This window comes from Jaculus jaculus, chromosome 2, assembly GCF_020740685.1.
Source record: "Jaculus jaculus isolate mJacJac1 chromosome 2, mJacJac1.mat.Y.cur, whole genome shotgun sequence".
NCBI classification, from domain to species: domain Eukaryota; kingdom Metazoa; phylum Chordata; class Mammalia; order Rodentia; family Dipodidae; genus Jaculus; species Jaculus jaculus.
Genome location: NC_059103.1, coordinates 47,016,420 through 47,037,422, shown reverse-complemented (window position 1 = coordinate 47,037,422; position 21,003 = coordinate 47,016,420).

The following is a 21,003-nucleotide window of genomic DNA, read 5'->3' as shown; positions in this document are numbered from 1 at the left end:
ACAGACAGATGGACACACACACACACACACACACACACACACACAGAGGATGGGTGCACCAAGGCTTCTAGCCACTGCAAATGAAACATGCCACTTTGTGCATCTGGCTTTATGTGGGTACTGGGGAATCAAACCTGCGTCCTTTGTCTTTGCAGGCAAACACCTTAACCACTCAGCAAACTCTCCAGCCCAAAGTTGATGAAAATTTAATAATTCAAAATACTCTTCTATCCCTCCTTGCTCCCAGAGTACATATTGGCATTCAAATTGCATTTCTTTAGTTCGAGGGTGTGTTCCCAATATAGAGGGGTTAGGATTTCAACTTTGTATCCCCTGCAAAACTTAAATTGGAGCGGACTGTAAGAAATGTATACTACAAACAGTTGTCTAATACAGCAATAAGTAAGGACAAGTCATTCCACTATGAAATGGCCCCAGAACAGAATTTCTCTCTCTCTCTCTCTCTCTCTTTTTTTTTTTTTTTTGCTTTATAGTTGGAAGCATTCTGTTCCCCCTTTAGTGCAAGACATGATGTCCAGCAATTAAGCAATGAGTGAGGTGTTTTTCTGGGCCACTTGAAAGCAATTGCCAGCAATGAAGATTAGCATATTCCTTCCAGTGGAACGCTCAGTAGTTGTAATGAGTGATGCACTGAGTGGCATGTGACATGATTACATTATCTGGTGATAAAGGGGGTCACAATTAGATAAAACCCTTTGCTAATGTGTGTGTGCGTGCGTGTGTGTGTGTGTGGTGACTCCAAGCCATATGAGCAATGGCCTCTTTCTTACTGAGCTAATGCAGGTCTTAAAATAATGAGAGGCAGACTTTCGCCACTCTCTGTCAGCGCAGCAAGGTTCCGCTCTATAATAGGTGGTAGTAGTTCATTTATAATTAAACAAGACCTGACGTATTATTTCCTAATGAACTTAAGTGAAGTTGTCTCCTGATTCTTCCCAGTGTCTCCAATTAGGCAGTAGGGACTATATCATAAGCAGCAAAGGTCACTTTTCTGGTGTGGTGATGAGAGACTAGAGTCCGCAGGGATGCTCTCCTCACAGTGAGAGGCAGCGAGGTGGCAGGCCTGAATGGAACACGGTGCACTGTTCTCACCATCTGCTCCCAAATTACCCTGGTGGCAAGCACTGAGGAGAACACTGAAGTTAGAAGAAGGCATCTAAAGGCACCACTCAGCATCCCAGTGATTTAAATCCAGCGCTTTATGTGTGTGGGTCCTTGGCATAATTATTCTGGTCATTTATTAATTTCAAAGACTTTCACATCTATTACCCTGCAGCATTCATAGAAAACACAGGGATTTTACACATGCAGTTTTTTTTTTTTTATTAATAACCTCTTGTTGGGAATTAGGAGCAAGGCAGCCCCTGTTTTGTGTGCAGTTAATTAAGACCACAGGCCCAGATGAAGAAAAAGTCTACATGCTCTGACAAACATTAGTAGCATCCTCTGAGAGCAACCAGTTGGGACAGCCTGTAGCTAAGACACAGCCGGGAACCCCGACTGGAATCTCCCATTTGTGAGGCCCTGCCCCCTGCCCACACAGGAAAAACCCAGAAGTCAAATTATTTCCAACAACAGGGCTGACCCACTTCCTCCCATTAAGTGTCATGTTAAAAAAGGGAAAGAGGGCTGGAGAGATGGCTTAGCGGTTAAGGTGTTTGACTGTGAAGCCAAAGGACCCAGGTTCAATTCCCCAGGACCCACATAAGCCAGATGCACAGCATGTGTCTGGAGTTTGCTTACAGTGGCTGAAGGCCCTGGCACGCCCATTCTCTCTGTCTGCCTCTCTCTCTCTCTCTCTCTCTCTCTCAAATAAATAAAATAAATTACAAAAAAAAGAAAAAAAAAGGGACAGAGAAGAAATAGACCCCAGACCTAACTGAGGGCTCTTTCCCAACTGGTGGGCTCTCCTTCAGACCACTCAAGCTACTTTATTTGTTCTCCGACATATGCAACCCTTAAATAAGGTATCTATTTTGGCAGCCTGTTCAGGTCCCTTCTCTGCTGATGCAGAGAGCCTTTGTTCTCTCGTTTGTTCTTCAATAAAACTTCTGTTTCCCTTCTGTTTGCGTTCGTTATTTTATTTATGGTAGTAAGATAGTGAACTCAACCAAAGATCAAGAACTGGTAATGCTATGGCTTGTGGGAGCAGTTTTATTCATCTATGTAAGATGCCTTTGTTTAGACCCTAATTAACTTACAAAGTAGTAGGGTTCCATATGGCTTTTTCATATATCCTTAGTTTTGGATAATCCTCCCCCTTACCCCTTTCTCTTCTCCATTCCTCACTCCCATCCCTGCTTAAGCCTCCCCCTCACTATCCCCTCTACTTTGTAACTATATGTGTTCTACTATACCCATACCCCAAACCCCTCTATTACCTCTTTCTAGCCCTTCCACAGCCCATTTCCAGCTGCCCTGTATACACTCACTCCAATTTAAAAACCCAAATCTGAATTTTTGAAGCTTGGATCTGTGTATGAGAGAGATCATATGGCATTTGTTGTCTGGGCCTGGGTTAACTAACCTACTTAATATATTTTTCAGTTCCATCAGTTTTCCTGCAGACTTCATAATTTCATTTTTTTTAAATACATCCTAAGTGGCATTAATACCCCCAGACCAGGAGCCATTCTCATGACTTCATGTTTCTTATAGCCACATCCAGAGCTCAAGCAACATTGCTAAACAGTGTGCAGAAATAATGCAAGAGCTGGAGAATAAGGAGGAATGCTGTCTTCTGACATGACATGACCACCACGCTTGTGAACTCACAGCAGCTGTGGGTCCCTGCAACAAGATTTACACTGTCACCTGTCCATCATTGGTGGGGGAGGAGCTTATGAGAACCATGTTCCTCCCAGAGGAGCTATTGGCGGCTGATGGTTTTAGGGGAGGAGGAACCATGCTCTTGAGCAGTGCTGTCACTGGGAAGTTAGGTTTCCCGTGTGCTAGGAAAGAATTCTCTCAACACTTGTTCTCACAAAAAACCCTAATTTACCTCTGGAGGGGTATGGCACAAAAACATTGCATGAAAATAGAAAGGGTATTATTTGGGAAGGAACGGGAGAGGAATAAGAGAGCTCAATAGTGTGTGTGTGTATGTGTGTGTGTGGTGGGAATATAATCAAATTATATTATATACATGTAAGAAGTTATCAAAATAAAGTAAAAATTAAAAATAGGCATTTTTTTCCTTTCTCATGCCTTGTAGACAGAAATGATCACAATTTCCCAAATTTGAAGTGGCATATACAGTGTGTAAAGGTGACAGAAGTCATAGTTGTCCACACTTGCATCCTACAACAGAGTCCATGATAAACTCATTTTGATTATAAATAAGATTCTTCAAATATCAATCAATTAGTATAAATGCTTTCAATTTTTTTGTGCAGATTCTTTTATTTTTTTAAAATTTTTTGTTATTTTTGTTTATTTATTTGAGAGAGTCAGAGAGGGTCAGAAAGACGCAGATAGGGAGAGGGAGAGAGAATGGGCACGCCAGGGCCTCCAGCCATTGCAAACGAACTCCAGACACATACGCCCCCTTGTGTATCTGGCTAACGTGGGTCCTGGGGAGTCAAGCCTCGAACCGGGGTCCTTAGGCTTCACAGGCAAGCGCTTAACTGCTAAGCCATCTCTCCAGCCCATATGTTTTAAAATTTTTGTAGTCAATGAATACAGTCAAGTTGATACCATTGTTAGCCTCCTCCCTGTCCTTCCCCCTTCACAGAGACCCTCCTTGTTGTGGTATATGGGTGGTGTATCGTGGAGTTAGCCTTTAGTTTTGGGTAGGAGGAAATGTCTCTGTGTGTCATGAGGTAATGTGTGGCTCTGACGTTCTTTAGGCCCCCTCTTCCAAAAATTTCCCTGAGCTGTGTTGGGTTCACATTAGGTCTGCTTCTGTGTTAAGCTCTTGGGAGCCACTGTGTCTCTGGATATCTGGTTTGGTAGGGATTGTTTGCTCTCTGTGTCTAACTCCTTCACCATTGTGCTGGTTCCCGGTTTGCCAAGAAAGTAGCAGTTTTGCATGTTTCCCCAGTTATTCTTAGTTTCAGCTAGGGCTCTGTTGAGGTATGATGGGATGATTCTCTCCTTGGAATCTATGTCTATCTGAAAAAGAGAAGCAGATTCTCCAATGGAGAGTAAAGTTAGCACCAAGTAAATGTGATAACCATTGTTTTTTAGAGAGAGTTTAGTGAAGAGTGGGTTCATTTTTTGGATATGATTCTGACTTGTTTCCCAGCTCCAGCTATGGGTTCCATTCCACTGAGCAGATCAGTTAGCCAAATCAAGAGCAGTTTGGTTTCACACCATGGCTATATGCCACCATTGCACTTGTGTGAGCATCATATCAGGTTGTTTGCTGCTAAGTAGGTTAGACCATGTGTTGCTTGGGCAGATATTGGTCTTTATCTCCCAGTCACTCATGTAGCACCTTTTGGCACTAGACACACTAACTGTCTGGGGACTGACTCTCTTCCAGTTTCCAGCCATGTCGCTCCATGATACATACCAACAGTGTATGGTGTCTTCAGCAGTAAGAGCTTATCAATAATCTATGGTGGGTCCTCAAGCACTCTGACATAAATCTGTCTTCTTTTGGGAGACCTTGTAGGTCTCTGTAGTCAAAAGCTCATTGTGGATTATAACCACCTGCTGGAACCGGGAATTACAGGTCAGTGCCCAAGAAGAGAAGGAAGAAAAGGATAAGTGACATAAAAGAGGTAGAGAGATGAGAGAGAAGAGAGAGAGACAGAGAAGCAGAACTAGGAGGAGATAATGAACAGTTTTTGCTGTACCCTCCCCTCCCTCCCTCTCCCTCCCACTCTCCCTATTGTCCTGTTCTCAAGATGCTTGGTAGTTATGTGGGCAAGTTGGGTAGATTAAAGTTAGGAGCTGTAGATGAGTGAGACTATGCTGCAATTGTCTTTCTGTGATTGGATGAGTTCATTGAGAATAAGCTGTTCCAGGTTTGACCATTTTTCTTCCAATTTCATTGTGTCCTTTTTTCCCTTACTGCTGTGTAAAATTCCATCTTGTAGATATACCACATCTTAGTTATCCATTTGTCTAATGATGGACATCTGGGTTGATTCCAGCTCTTGGCTATTACGAATTGAGCTGCTATAAACATGGTTGGGCAAATCTCTCTGAGTTGAGGCCTGGAGCTTTTAGGACACATGTCCAGTAAGTAAAGGTCAGATCTGAAGTCAGGGGGGTGGGGGCGGGACCAAGCAGTAAGTGGAGAGAAGAATTTTCTGGCCAGAACAAAGAGTTTAATAGTCAATGTTTTGATGATTAATTTTATATGACTGGGCTAAATGATGCCCAGATATCTTGCAAAAAATTTCTATTAGTGTTTATGTATATATGTATGTACTTAAATACCTATGCCCTACTAGTTCTGTTGTTCTCTTGGAGAACTATGACTAACAAAGTCACTGAACAATTAGAGAAAGGCAGAGGGTCTGTGCTGGAACGAATGAAGAGCCATGTTTAACATGAATCTACATTGATCTTCACCATAAAATTTCAGAGCTTTACAGGCCATTTGAAGGAGATTCATTCTTATCTTGAAGTGATTTTCCCTAAGGAGGTTTGTACTGTGTAGATGAGTTTGGCAAAGGGTGGAGTGGGGAGGAGTAGATGACGTGGTGGTCCACTGCCATTGAGGATGCAGCAGAACCACTAATGCAGGTAGTCCTTACCATGTGTGCAGCATTGTCCTAGAGCGTTATCAGACTTCACTCGTGCTCCTCCATTGACAGTCGAGCCAACTAAATGGTGAGAAGAATGACAGTTGCCTAGATAAAGCAGAGCATTAAAAAATGATTTGGCTGAGCATAGTACCAGCCCTTGGGATCCACAGGCAGGAGGACTGCTGTGAGCTCAAGGCCGGCCTGAGACTGCATAGTGAATTCCAGGTCAGCCTGGGCTACAGCAAGACCCCATCTCAAAAATACTCCCACCACAAAAATACATACATACTGATTCATCCAAAAGCATGCTCCAGCATCTATGTTCTCAAAGACTATGCTTGGGAAAATTCTGCTCTGTGACCATGAAAGTTGATACTTGAGGGATTTTCCCATCTCAGCAACATGTGTGTACATACATAATACATGATTACATTTTGAGGAGGACATCAGGAGGAAAAAAAAATCCACAATAGGCAGTGCAATTTAAATTAATGATCATTAAGCTTCGTTGAAATTTTAACTTTCCAAAGATAATGGATGAGGGATGCCAGTAAAATATTTTGGTTGTAGACAAGAATCAAGGAATCACATTGTTGCTGCACCTTTATATAGAGTATAATGGGGAATGTTACTTTCTAACTATATCCATGTCTACAGTTATCTGTTTAATGTCAATCTCTCTAGCTATGTTTCTTGTTAAGTCAGTTGTTTATACCACAAGAAGATTCCCAGGACATAGAATGCCCCAAAATAAGAAATTATTTGATGAATGATGGGCAGATGGATAATGGAAGAATGCATAAATTAATTAGACTATGCTACAGGTTCATTATATTCTATTTCTAATGCATAAATACAGAGCATAATAAATTACAGTGACAGCCAGGGGATTGGAGAAGAGAGTGGCAATATTTTTTGGTTTACTACAATCTAGGGAAATGATTCAGAATCCTGGGACCATAGAGTGGTCCTCCTGTTCTCAAAACTCATGGGGCATGATTTTTAATACAACTAAAGCAACTGAGTCACAGAAATTGGGGGTGCCATAGAGGTTTCTGTTTGTGTTTTCCCTCAATATAGTATTCAAAAAATAAAACCCTCATTGAAAGGGAATTTATAACAAGATAATGCATAATATTCCTTCGGTCAAAGAGCAACAGGGCCAGCTGAACTTCTTTACATTCCTCTTGGAAATCTTAGTTATAGAGGTTAAGAACCAGATCTCTTGCCTGGTAGGCAGACCCTCAAGGAGAGAGACAGCACTCTGTTCTGACATATAATGATAAGCAGTTCCAATGCTGGGACTGAAATTCCAAGACAACTCATACTCATTAGGTTGATGGCTGCTGACACCTCAGGAGTCTGGCTGTCCATGGCCTTGTGTTCTTCCCACTTCCTGAGTTCCTTAGAATTTTGGCAGGCTCCCTCTGAGTTTGTGCAATCTTATCACACCTCTTCACCAGTCAGAGACACCCCCTCTGAGATATGTTTATGTAGACCTACCATAGTATTCACATGTTTCATGCCCAATTTCCTCATGAGTCATCACTCAGACTTACTTCAAAACTATAAAACTATAAAGGCCACGGCAACCCTGAGTACCAGTCAGCAACTCTTTTGAAATCCATTCTTCTCTTCTATGGGGAGCTTTGGTCTATCTCTTTGTAATCAACCTTGCTTTTATGTGCTTCATTTTTTTTTTTCTGTCCTTGTTTACTGTTCTACACAATTGGGAGACAAAGAACTCAAGAGCCACTAGCTTGGAAGTTTTAGTGACCATGGAATGTACAATGCTCTAACCTCAAAGATAAAGACACTCAGAGCTGAGAAAGGCTCCATCCCTCTCTAAACTCACATTATTATTTCACAGTAATTCTTAGTACTAATTCTCCAAAGAGATGTTCCCAATTAATTTACGCTTCTAAATTTAAAGCATTCTAATTAGATATTTGTCAAAGGGTGAGGGTGAACTAATGGTTTCAAATGCAGTGCATATAAATTACCTCTCAAAATAAACCCTCTTCTATAAATACAGTATGCCATCATAAATTAGGCCACATATGTTTTGTAGTTTCATTATCTATTTGTCCAACTCTGCATGAAACATGTTAGCTCTATGTATGGATTTTCTTGACACACGTTGCTTGTATCTATTAGTATGCATCCAGCTATAAATTATAGGTTTGCACTGTGTCATACATCACAAAAGATATATCAGGACAAAAAGACCTTTATTTTTTATTACTAAATGATTTGTATTATCCTTGGAGAGAGACATATATACATATATGTATATATTTGCTACAGATTTGAATATAATCAAATACTAATGTTATACTGTTTATACAGGAATAAGAAGCTGTTTGGGGAGTTAAGTTGTTGGAGTATGAACTGGAATAAAACTGTAGCTTGGTGGATATACTCATTTAGATGAACAGATTAAAGAGGGGCAGACAATTCCAACAACACACTGGTGAATGGATCGAAATAAAGTGAAAAGTCATGATGGTTATAGAAAACATTTTTCAGGAAATCACATTTACTTTGAATATTTTTGTTATAGACAAGGACATTTCATTATCCAACAACTTGTTAATTTCTGTCATTAACTGTTTAGTTTCTGTCCCTGTAGATATATTTCCTGTGAGTAATGTTGTATATGCCACTTATTCCATTGAGACAATATGGCTTTCATTGATTTCCTTGTTCTTTCTATGATTTTGTTTGATGATATTTTTGGACTAGTTATGATATATATCCATATAGCAGGATAAATAGTATACTAGTAAATATTTCAACATGTTTCTTTTAAGGACTAAGAGAATAGCACATCACAGTCTTTGGTGACGTAGGCTACCATCTTGCTTTAGCCACCAGGTTACTGTGCAGCGCTACAATGGTGCTCCAGAAATTGACCTGGAAAAACTGGCCACAAGACTCTTTCTAATTTGCATAGTAAAACACAATTTCATGTAATCTTAATGGCATTAATGTTATACTCATAAGATCTTTAAAGACGATCATGCCAGAATTCTCAATATCCCAAACAAAGTAATCAGAAAAGGTTTCTTTCCATTTTGTTAATGTCAAAAGGGAAAGTCAACCATTCAATAGAAAGAAATTGTGTAAAACTTTTTTGGAGGAGATATACACAAATTTCTCTTCACCTCAGATAAGGCCCAAAAAGCAGACCAATGTTCCAATGGATGTGCAACTTAGTTAATCAATGAGCTAATTGGGGCTCTTTACAGGTCGAGGTGAGGAGTTAGTCACAGAACATGGGTGACACAAAGACAGGTGTGTCACTAGAAAGCCCACTCCAGCAGAGGTGAAGACTCACAGAAGCTCAGTCTCTGAAGTTCACTGCTCTTTTTGCAGCTGGTTTGGCCAGGTAGGAGAATCTTTTCCTGAAGCAATTGTGTACTGCTTCTATAACCTTGGGGAAGGTCCTTATCACTCTTGTGAGTTTTAGGAGCTTTTCAAGACTCGTGATTTACTTCCTGAGTCTCAAGAGCCTCCTTCCTCCCCTCAGGGGGAATGTTTCAATTTGGAGGAATTTGCTATACAACTAACTCCATGTAGACCATTAGAGTTTAAATACTTCAAATAAAATAAGATTGTGTAAGACAGTGCCAAAGACAAGATTTAGTGCTGATGTTGAAGTCTGATGTTCACATTTTTGAATAACTAATAATAGCTCTCATTCATTGCATGTCACCCTTCTCAACATAATCACTTGATTTTAAGATTTACTCTTTGTAAATCATTATGTCTCCTTGACAGATGTAGGATATAAACATGTCAAGAAATTTATCTATTTATACAATTAATTTGTAACCCCACCCAACCTGAGACCTACATATACTCACTCTTGCTCTAGTGTTATTTTTTAAACACCATAAAAATCTAGTTCCCATTGTTTTTTCTTTTTCTTTCTATAGTTGCCTTTCGGGATATTTTTGAGGGTCTTAGTATGGCAAACCCAGTGATGCATTGGTAAATGTAAGGAAAGTGTAAAAGAAAAGCAAAAGAGAACACTGGACTTTGATCTTTACAGACAGACTGTTTATTTTAGAGGAACAGTGAGGGGCAGCAGCCTTCCCATGGGATGAAGACTGAAGCACTGAGCCAGGCTAGGTGCAAGTTTATAAGGAGGATCCTAAGAAAACCAGATTGCACCAGGTGCAGTTGATAAGAAAATTGTAGCTGTGTCCTTGTTCAGAATAGGCTTCTTCATCCAGGAATGTCTAAGGGAGTATACTCAGATGGTCTCTGGTCCTTCAAGGCCATCTAGGCTAAGGGAAGTACATCAATCAGGCAAGGTGCCAAACTTAATGAGGCTGAATACCTTGGTTGCTTCTTTATTGCCTGTGAGCTTTAGGGATAGTTATTAACTCTTTAGCTCCTTTTAGTTTTCAGGGAAGGCTATTAACCCCTCAGTAAATATTTAAGTGCTGAATATCTGGGAAAATAATTGTCAGGCACTAGTATATAATATTTGCTAATATGTTAGACTGATATGTGCTGCTATAACAAAATACCTTAAACCAGATATATTGGTCTTTTTGTGTCACTGTAACCAAAATACATGGTAGAAACCACTCAGGGAAAGTTTAAAAATTTGTTCCAGTGTATTTTTAATTATTTAAAATGACTATTACATGTAATAACAAACTTCAAAAATAATGTCTAAAGTTTTCAAGGAGAAGAAACAAAAATCATCAAAACCATCTGGAAGTAGTCCACATTCTTCTAATTTGGCATTTACTCTCGTTGAATTTTGACATTCCATTACACTTTGTGTTGCTCAATCCTGCTCCAGAATCTTGGGAAGGAACATAAAATCACCTATGACCTACTGGCATTTCCTCATCTTCTTTTGTGATAATTGAATATGATTCCTTTTTCAACAAAGAACAAATATTACTGAGAAATCTTCCAAAACTGGAGGAGGAAATTAAATAAAAACTAATGAAAAATAGTCATTATAATTCATTGTTTTGCTTGTCCATCATCCTCAGGAACTTTCCCTTCCTAGTTATGTAAGGGTATCCCTTCTTAATATTCTGTCATTATCTTTCCTATATCAAAGTGCACACTTACCATGCCTGGAGAGAATAATTCACATCACATCTATTGCCACATCTCCTATACCAAGGATTAAAAGAAATTGGTGCCTCATGATTATCTCTTACTTTTCAAAACATTGAACATAAAATAGTTAAGTCAACAATAACACCTTATTAAGATATAATTAGTAAAAATTATAGGGCAAATCAGAATGAGAATGAATAAATGAATAACTGTGAACACAGAAAAGGAAAATCCATAATATAATAGAGTTGCTGGTGCTTATTAATCTTGTCCTCCACTCCCATTCAGTGACTCTCCTTTTAACTAATGACTCATCCAACTAGTGGCATAAAAGCAATAAAAGGCTTCACTTCTGAGTAACATCATCTTACTTATATTGGATTTTTTACTTTTTTTTTTTTTTTGGTTAGGGTCTCACACTAGCCCACGTTGACCTGAAATTCATTATGTAGTCTTAAACTCATGGAACTCCTCCTGCCTCTGCCTCCCAAGTGCTGGGATTAAAGGTGTGTGCCACCATGCCTGGTGACTTTTTTATTTTCTTAAAAAAAAAACCCTGTCAGAATACAGAAAAATACATGTAAATGTACAGTTTCATGGACTTTCATAAGCTAGTCATACCTATGAAGCAACACAAAGACTGAAATACAGGCTGATCAGTTTGCTAGTCCTTCTGGAGTTTCCTTCCTATCATTATTCCCTCTAATGTTATTCCAACAAATGATAATATAGATTAGTTTTGCTCACTAGTCTTCTTGTAGCTTTTACTACTGTAATATTAAAAAGCTCCAGCAGATCCCCTGAGTCCCATATATAAATCCTCCCTGGAAACACTGTATTGAAGAAACCTATGTTTTTGACAGTTGAATGGAGAATGTTGATAAGAGTGAAATGTATTTATCAGGTACAAGTTAGCTGCCTTTTCTGTTGTCTGTTTATCAGGCTAATAGAAAAACTTTTGTTACTAGGTGCCAGGAACAATGCAATTTTGTCCTAATGAGAAATTCACTTTTGCTATTGGTGTTCATCATGTCCTCCATGGTTATTTTTCATTTTTGCTGGTGTCTTTTGTATGTGGTCTCATGAAGATATAGTCAGGAGCTCCATGCATTACACCTTCTACAGTGTTCAGGTCTTCAGAGTTACATTCAGCTCTGAAATCCCCTCAAGTACATTAGGTACCTTGGGATTTACTATTTCAGAAGGCCCACTGGTTCTCACTTAGCCCCTTCAAGAGGCCTTTACTACATCTACTCAAAGAATGAGTTTAGTTATCCTAACAATTTTTTATATATGACCTGGTATACTCAGAGTCACAGCCTTAAAAGTGTGGACATTTTTTGGTGAGCCAATTTGATTCTTTTACTTTGTTTGTCTAGGCATTTGTAGAGGAAAGAGGATTTAGATTATAAATCATAGTATAGCATGTTATATTGTACTTTTCAACAGTATAAATACCTCCAAGTAGCTTGTGGGGTGAAATTATGTAGTATGAACCGATTTACATTTGAGAAATAAGTTATAAACAATAAATCTCTACTTTGATATGCTAAAATATGACAAATACAATATAAAAATAAAGATATAAAAGAACCCACTCTTGGGCTGGAGAGATGGCTTAGCAGTTAAGCGCTTTCCTCTAAAGCCTAAGGACCCCAGTTTGAGGCTCGATTCCCCAGGACCCATGTTAGCCAGATGCACAAGAGGGCGCATGTGTCTGGAGTTCGTTTGCAGTGGCTGGAAGCCCTGGCACACCCATTTTCTCTCTCTCTCTCTCTCTTGGTCTCTTTCTCTCTGTCTGTGGCTCTCAAATAAGTAAATAAGTAAATAAAAACTTAAAGTTTTTTTTTTTTTAAAAACCCACTCTTCTAGTTTTCTCCAGTATTTTCAAAATCAAACTAGCAGCCTCCAAAGATATCTCTATATTAGATAATACTACCCATTGCTGTCATTCTCTTCCAATGTTTTTATTTTTTTTAATTCTTTTGAGGTAGGGTCTCACTCTAGTCCAGGCTAACCTGGGACTCATGCAGTCTCAGGGTGGCCTTGAACATGCAATGATCCACCTATCTCTGCCTCCTGAATGCTGGGCTTAAAGGCATGCACCCCCATGCCTGGCTCCTGTTCCAATGTTTCTAAACATTATGATTTTGATTCTGATGTTTTTTTGTTGCCTGATCACTATGTGTACTTTTAAGGACTCATACATAGCAAACCTACAGAGAATATTCAGAATTCCAACTATGATTTGAATGTCTCCTCCAGAACTAATGCTAAGATTTGTAATTGTAATACTAGGTCCTGAATGAAGAGCTCTCATGAATGGATTAATATCCTTTTCTTTGAGAAGGGGAAAAGTAGATTTTATTAAGAAAAGTATAGAAAAAGACTTCTGAGAGAGTGGGAGGGTTCCCCAGAATAAAAAGAGAGGAGTTTGCCATATAGGAGGCTTAGGGTTGGGAATATGAAGGTGGAAAAGCATCAAACTGTTGAGGCAAACATGCTTAGGATTTTTTGGCATCCAAAAGAAGAAAAACAAAAGAAAAAATAAAGTGTTATGCTTTTTGAGTTAGAAATCAGAAAAGTGGGCAGGCTCAGCAGTCAGTGAGGCTCTGTGAACGCTGCCAGTATCATATTCTTAAGAGTAGTTTGTTATTGTGAGAATGGTTTTTTTGATAAAAATGAGTTAAGACAGTTTTGCTCTCTATGCCCTTCACATAATTGTTTTCTTTCTGTAATGATGATCTAAAACAGCAAGAAAACCTTCACCAGATGCTATTATTGTGTCCTTGGACTTCAGACCTACGAGAAATGAATTTCTTCATAGATTACTCAGTCTGTGTTATTCAATTCCAGTAAACCAAGAGACAATCATTGAGAAGAATATAGTGACATTTCTCATTTAGAGACTTATAGACAGGAGTTTACTTCTAATAAGATGTCTTGTGAGAGGTAGCTTAATGATTCATAAGCAATTTACACTAGGATTTCATGCAATATAAATTTATGTTTAGCAATTAATAAATTACAAGAATCAGTTTATTTGTTTGTATTCACCTAGAGATCTCCATAGACTCTAATCATTTTGACCATGACATTGGCCTTATCTTTAATATCCCTCAAAATATTTTACTATATTATTTTCCAGACATTAGATAACTAAATTCTGGGCTGGGGAGATGACTCAGTGGTTAAGTGCACTTCCTGCATAAGCACTAGGGCCCAAGGAAGCATGAGACTACCATAGTTCAAATCTCCAGATCCTACATAAAACCCCAGTCCCATAGGTGAGCAGAGACCTGGGAAGTGCTGGAACTTATGAACACACACACACACACACACACACACACACACACACACACACACACACACTAGCTAAATCTCAAATCTTCTGTCTTGGTAAATATCTACCTGGGTTTCTACAACAGGGTATCTGGTATTAGCTCAATATGCTGAGATATGATTCTGGTTTCTTACCTGAGTGCAATGAAAATTAAGAAAAATAATGGAGAAAAACAGCCTTCATATTCAAGATTAGAAGCTCAGATTATTTTAGCATCTTTAAATATTAGTAAGAAATAATCTCATAGGCCAAGAGGAGAAACTCACTGAAAGTCAGTGGCTCATAGAGCCTGAGGTGTTCTTTGTCCTCTCTTATATTTCTATGTCAGTTTTCAGTAATAGCTCATACTACCAATGTCCATGGCATACCAATAAAGTTTTGTTTTAAACTACTTATCCTTGTAGGGTTCAAGAAAAGCATGGATTCTTTATGGTCATCAGGAGCCAGAGAAATTTTACAGATATTAGAATTATCTAACACAGATTTTAAATCATCCCTGATGTAAAATTTTAGAATTATATAACAAAGAACTTAAACCATTTGTGATATAAATCTACTGTGAATACTTGACGTTTTTTTCCCAGCTGTTCCTTTCAGCAGCTGCAGTCACTTCACTGTAGATCCACAGAGTGCCTTGTGCCCTAGTCTGCGAAAGGTACAAGCACCCAGCAAATTCTCACGAATGGACCTTTGGTTACATGACACAACTTTTATCCTAGATGCCTTGAGATCTCAGATTTCTATTCTGAAAAATTATTGTAATATTTGCTATCTTCTATATAGCTAGGCAAGAAATCATGTTTCAGTTTATGTATAGGTTCCTTACTTGAAGAGTTGGAGGAGGAGCATTCCCCTTCCTTTTTTTTTTTAGGTAGGGTCTCATTGTAGCTCAGGCTGACCTGGAATTCACTATGTAGTCTCAGGGTGGCCTCGAACTCATGGCAATCTTCCTACCTCTGCCTTCCGAGTTCTGGGATTAAAGGCATGAGCCACCATGCCCGGCTCCCTTCCTCATTTTTATTCCTGTCCCAGATATACTACTGCTTTCTAGTCATTCAACTAAATTTAAAGAAGAGTCTTGGAAATTATATAAGAGAAATTAATAAAACTCTGCAAGGTAGAGCTTGAGGCCTAAGGAGTGACATCATGGATAGTTCCTTATTTTTGTCTTTTGTTTTCTTATTCTTTTCCTTTCCCCAAGGGTCACTCTTGCCAATGCTGACCTGGAATCACTATGTAGTTCCAGAATGGCCCCCAACACATGACTATCCTCCTACTTCTGCTTGCTGACTGCTGAGATAAAAGATGTGCACCTCCATGTCCCACCTCTTTTCTTTATATTTTACAGATACTAGAATTATCTAACACAGATTTTAAATCATCCATGATGTAAACCTCTAGCACTATCTAGCAAAGAACTTAAACCATTTGTGATATAGATATACTTTGAATACATGTAATGTCCTTGAAAACAAATGAAAATGTAAACTCTGAGCTAATAACTACCAGGTGTAAAGAACAATATGAAAATTTTATCACTGCAAACCACAATAACAAGTTTAATTGTTGTGTCTCTGGTTTTGGTATTAGTAAAATCACAGCTATATAGAAGGGGTTCAGGAGCACTCCCCCTTTTTCAGTTGTGCAGAATAATTTGAGAAGTGGTTTTAGTTCTTGAATGAGAACTAGATTCAGAAGTGAATATATCTGGGTCTGAACTTTTCCTTTGTTGTTGTTGGAAGGCTTATAATTTTTAAATTGCTTTTGCAATCTCGTTGCATGTAATATGTTTGTTCAGGTTATCTGCTTGGGGTTTAGTTTTGATATGTGGTATGAATCAAGGAATTAATCCATTCCTTCCAGGTGTTTCAATTTTGTGGAACATAGCGTTTTGAAATATGTCCTGATGAGTCTCCCAATTTCACTGGTATCAGTTGTGATGTCTCCATTTTTGTTTAAGAAAATAACAACTAAGAAATTAAAGTTTCTCACTGATTCAACTCCACAGGAGTCTGACATGGCAGAGGAATAATCAGTGAACTTACAGAGATACCAGTGACAATGTGAAGAGTGGAAAGAACACTGGAGGGAGAAAACAGACACAGGAACTCCACACTACCACAACTGAATCCAGTTTCACTTCATCAGAGTCCCAGAAGAGAGAAAATTAAAAAGAGAACTGTTGGAAGAAATAATTGCTGACAAATTCCCTTATTTGTGAAAAAATATCTATGAGTTTAAGAAGCTAAATTAATACCCAGAAGTGTAAAATCAAGAAAACCAGCCAAGCCAAGATGTGCTGTGGTCAATCTTCATGATTATAAATATCCTGAACATAACATGAGGCAAGTGATACCTTGTTTATGAAAATCAACTCACATCACAGTTGATTTATCATTTGAGATAACTTGAGTTAGAAAGAAGCACAAGTTTTCATTTGTCAAAAGGAGAATCATCAACCTCAACTTCTTATTTGTGGGAATGATCCTAGAATAAAATAAAGGAAGAAATATACTAATTACTAAATAAAAACTAAGATAATTTGTAACTTGCATCCATAAAAATAAGTTATAGAGAAAAGTCTTTGGCTGGAGAGATGGCTAAGTGGTTAAGGAGTTTGCCTGTAAAGCCTAAGTGTGGCACATGCATCTGAAGTTCATTTGCAGAAGCTAGAGGCCCTGGCATGCCCGTTCTCTCTCTCTCTCTGTCTCACTTCTTTGTCTCCCTTTGCTTGCAAAAAAACAAAAATTGGAAAGAAATAAAAAAAGGAAGTCTTAAGTCATTGTATCAAAAAGAAGAAAGAAAAGGGATATCATTAGAATATCAATCAAGAACAATGAGAAGAAGAAATATTTAAAACAGATGAATCTCTAGAGATTTCTAGACTATATTTAAGGGTTGGAGAAATAGTATAACATGATTTCAAGTAGGTATGAGAAATGATTTGATAATAATTATATAAATTATTAAATTGGGAAACAAGTCAGAACCATACCCAAACACAAGCCCACTCTACAATATCAAGCTACCATCAATCACGGGGTATAAGAGGGCCTACACCTATCAAACTGTCTATCAAAAAAGTAAGTGTTATCTCAATTTTCTGGGTGCTAACTTACTCTCCGTTGGAGAATCTGCTTCTCTTTTCCAGATAGATGCAGATCCTAAGAAGAGAGCTGCCCCAACATACCTCAGAAGGGGCCCAACTGAAACTAAGGACAACTGGCGAAATAAGCAAGGGTGATGTTTTCCTGTGAACCGGATACCAGCACAAAGGGGAAGGAGATCAATGCAGAGAAAAATCAACTCCTACCAAATCAGAGAGCCAGAGCCTCTGAGGCCCCCAACACCTCAGCACTGAAGCAGACCAAAAATGAGCCCAACATGGCTCAGGGAAATCTTGCGGAAGAGGGGGCGGAAAGAATGTCAGAGTTACATGTTGGGTCGTGATTTTCAGAGACATTTATCATACTAATAACTGGGGGCTAACTCCACAATGCACGACCCATTTTCAATAACAAGGAGGGTCTAATGGGAGGGGGTAGATCACAGATGAGCCTAAATAATGGTACCAAACTGCCTGTATTTACTGAAAAGAAAACTAATAAATTAAATTTAAAAAAAATAATTATATAAATGGTAAGGAAAATAGACGTAAAGAGAGCTACTGCTTCACATTTCCCCAAGACTGAGAAACTGTCAACGCTAGTAGATTGTAATATTATATAAACAGAGCAATAACTTAAAAAACCTATATTAATGTTACTTTATAAACAGAGAGAATGTATTCCTAACAAACATTTAAGGAATGCAGGAAAGCAGAACAGATATAATAATGTAGGAGGAATTAAAATGCACAGAGACAAAGGTGATGTCACGTGCCTGTAGCTTTAGTACTTGGGAAGCTGAATCAGAAAGCTCATGGGTCTGAGGCCACCATGAGCTACTCAAACAGATGCTGTCTCAAAATAAACCCAAACCAGAAAACCAAAACAGCAACATAATAAAAATTCCTACTTGGGCAATATACCAAAAAGCAAAATGTCAGACACAGATAATACCTAAAAATGTTAAAGAAATGGAATTTTCAACTTAATGACAAGGTGGAGAGAAAATAAATGATATTACACATTTCTGATAAGAATGCAATTTACATGATGTAATCACCCCAGAAAATAATTTGGCAGTTTCTTGCTAATAACTCATGGTCCCAAAGATTGCCCATTGGAGTTCTTGTAATTGCAAACTGGAGTCACTCAAGCTTGGCCCTGAAGGCTTTGCAGTGACAGGAGCTGGAGTCAGAGTAGACCTTGGGATGGAAAAGTTCTTTAACATCCAGAACTTGTACTCTGCAGTCTGCTCCGACGTGGTGGTGGTGCATTGGTTGTCACTGTCAGGGCTTCGAAGATACACATAGGTGCTCCTACAGTCAGTCACTTCTGGGTGACTAACCATTAAGTAAGGGGCATTCACTAAACCCCGAATGGGCAAGGATGCCTTAGCCCTGACTTAGGCCACTAAGAGAATGACAGCACAGGTCCTCAGCAGAATCCAAATCCTCTATTAACTCAAGCTTCTAGGTAAGGGAAAAAAAACAGCAGGATCATTGTGTAAAAATTTTATGGGGCAGATGACACGAATTGCTTCTTAAAGCTGAACATGAAGACAAACTGTACACAAAACAGGGCTTCAGGAATCCATTGGCACTGGGCCACACACACTGGCCTTTGTCGCACAACCCAGAGCAAAAAAGGTACTATGCCCATTGATGACATCCCCACCAGGGGCTGTTTTTTAATATCCACTGATAGGAACAATGAGCCCAAAGCCTAGACACCCTAGCTGCTCCCCCTTTTAATGATGTTGATTTGCATTCTGATAGTAAACAAGTGAATGCTTTTCAAATAGACCATTTTGGCTAGTATTTGCTCAAGCCTACTTTAAGTTAGGAAATATGGAGAAGTCAGCACCAGCACCAATGGTCTTTTGAAATAACAGTGGGAGTTTCTTAAGAAACCTTATTTCTGACTTAATTCTGACCATTCCTCATAAAATAACAGAAATCAGACCGCTGCGAAAGTCCATAGAATAAGAGAAAGTTTTTTTTGTCTAAACTATAATCAACAAAAACAGTTAGCACTAGATGGTTTACGCAGATCTTCCCTTATAACTGGAGTGGGACTTCAACATGCAAGCTTTTTTTGGGGGGGACACAAGCTGTGGAACATAGCAAACAGCAATTAAATGAATAAGTGGCAAGTTTCTACAATCACTTTGAAGACATTTTCCTTTTGAAAGATACTTTTGTTCCTCCGTGGACTTGGCTTATTTTTCAGAATAGAAGGATGTATTTATCTCTGCAAAGATCTATCCTCCCCTGGCCACTGAGCACATTCACACTGGGTTTTCCTAAGATCTCCTGCTGCTTTCATACTTGTTCACTCCTTTCCAGACCTTCTCCTCTGACCTTCATGAGACAGTCCCTTTTATTTTGCTCTTCTCTTCACCTCTTCCCTTTTCTTCTCATTCTTTTTCCTCATTTCATCTTTTATTCTTCCTTTCATATCTAAAACGCTTTTCAATGGAAGTGATTTATTCCTTCCTCAGGATAAGATTTTCATATCACAAACAGGGATGCAAGGGAAAGAATAAACTCTTTAGAGACAAGATTCCTGTGAACGTCACTTTGATGGGTAACTAAATAACTTGTGAACTCTGACAAGAAAGTAAGGCTGTTGTGAAAGTGTCTGGGAAGGAATGCTCTAGAGATGATATGCCACAGAGATAGCACGGTTTACAAGAATGGAATACTCATGTAGATGCAGACCTGTATCGACATGGATAAGAAATGTGTTTACACAAAGTCGTCTTTTAACATATGAGACTATATGAGAGCCTTAATTGCATTATTTAGGGTTTTTCAAGCAGCTATACTCTCCCATTTAACCTTTAAAAGTATATTTACTACTTAATTACATTGGAAACTCACCATGTAGAAACATTTTCCCTTGCATCACAAAACCCTAACAAAGTAAATCTATTAACATTGAAGTAACTGTCCTTCTGAGCAAACTGAACATCATCTTGTGAACAGAGCTCAGGTTATTATTTTCTAGTTAATGAATTTGGCAGAAAGTATATGTATTTGAGGCAAGTGATGGTTAATATTAACTAATCAGTGACTCTAATATTGTTGAATTTTATAAGTGGGATAATACAGGAGCAATGGCCATAATATAAATTCAAAAGAATATTAACAATATTTAAAAAAAGTTCACGCAGGCTGGAGAGATGGCTCAATGGCTAAAGGAGATTGCTTGAAAAGCCTAACAGCCTGGATTCAATTTCCCAGTACTCATGTAAAGCCAGATGCTCAAAGTGGCATATGGGTTTGAATTTCACTTGCTGTGGCAAGAGGCCCTGGTGCATCCATTCTTTCTCTCTCTAAACTCTCTAAAATAACTCTCCCCCCCCGCTTTTTTTTTTGTCTTTTCAGGGTAGGGTCTTGCTCTAGCTCAGGCTGACCTGGAATTCACTGTGTAGTCTCAGGCTGGCTTTGAACTCATGGTGATCTTTCTACCTCTGCCTCCAGAGTGCTGGGATTAAAGGCGTGCACCACCACTGCCCTGCTAAAATAAACTTTTTTTTTTTTTAAGTTGTGCAACCTTGAGTAGTGTTTTATTGGTGGTTGTTGGTTTAAAGTCAAATATACTTGCAAATCATGTTGCACTTGTCAGATAGGGACTTCAAGCAGTCAGAGCAAGCATCCAAAGCACTGACCTTTCTACAGTACTAAAGGGTTTGTTGAGTGGATTGTACTGCCTAATTCATATGGAGGGTACA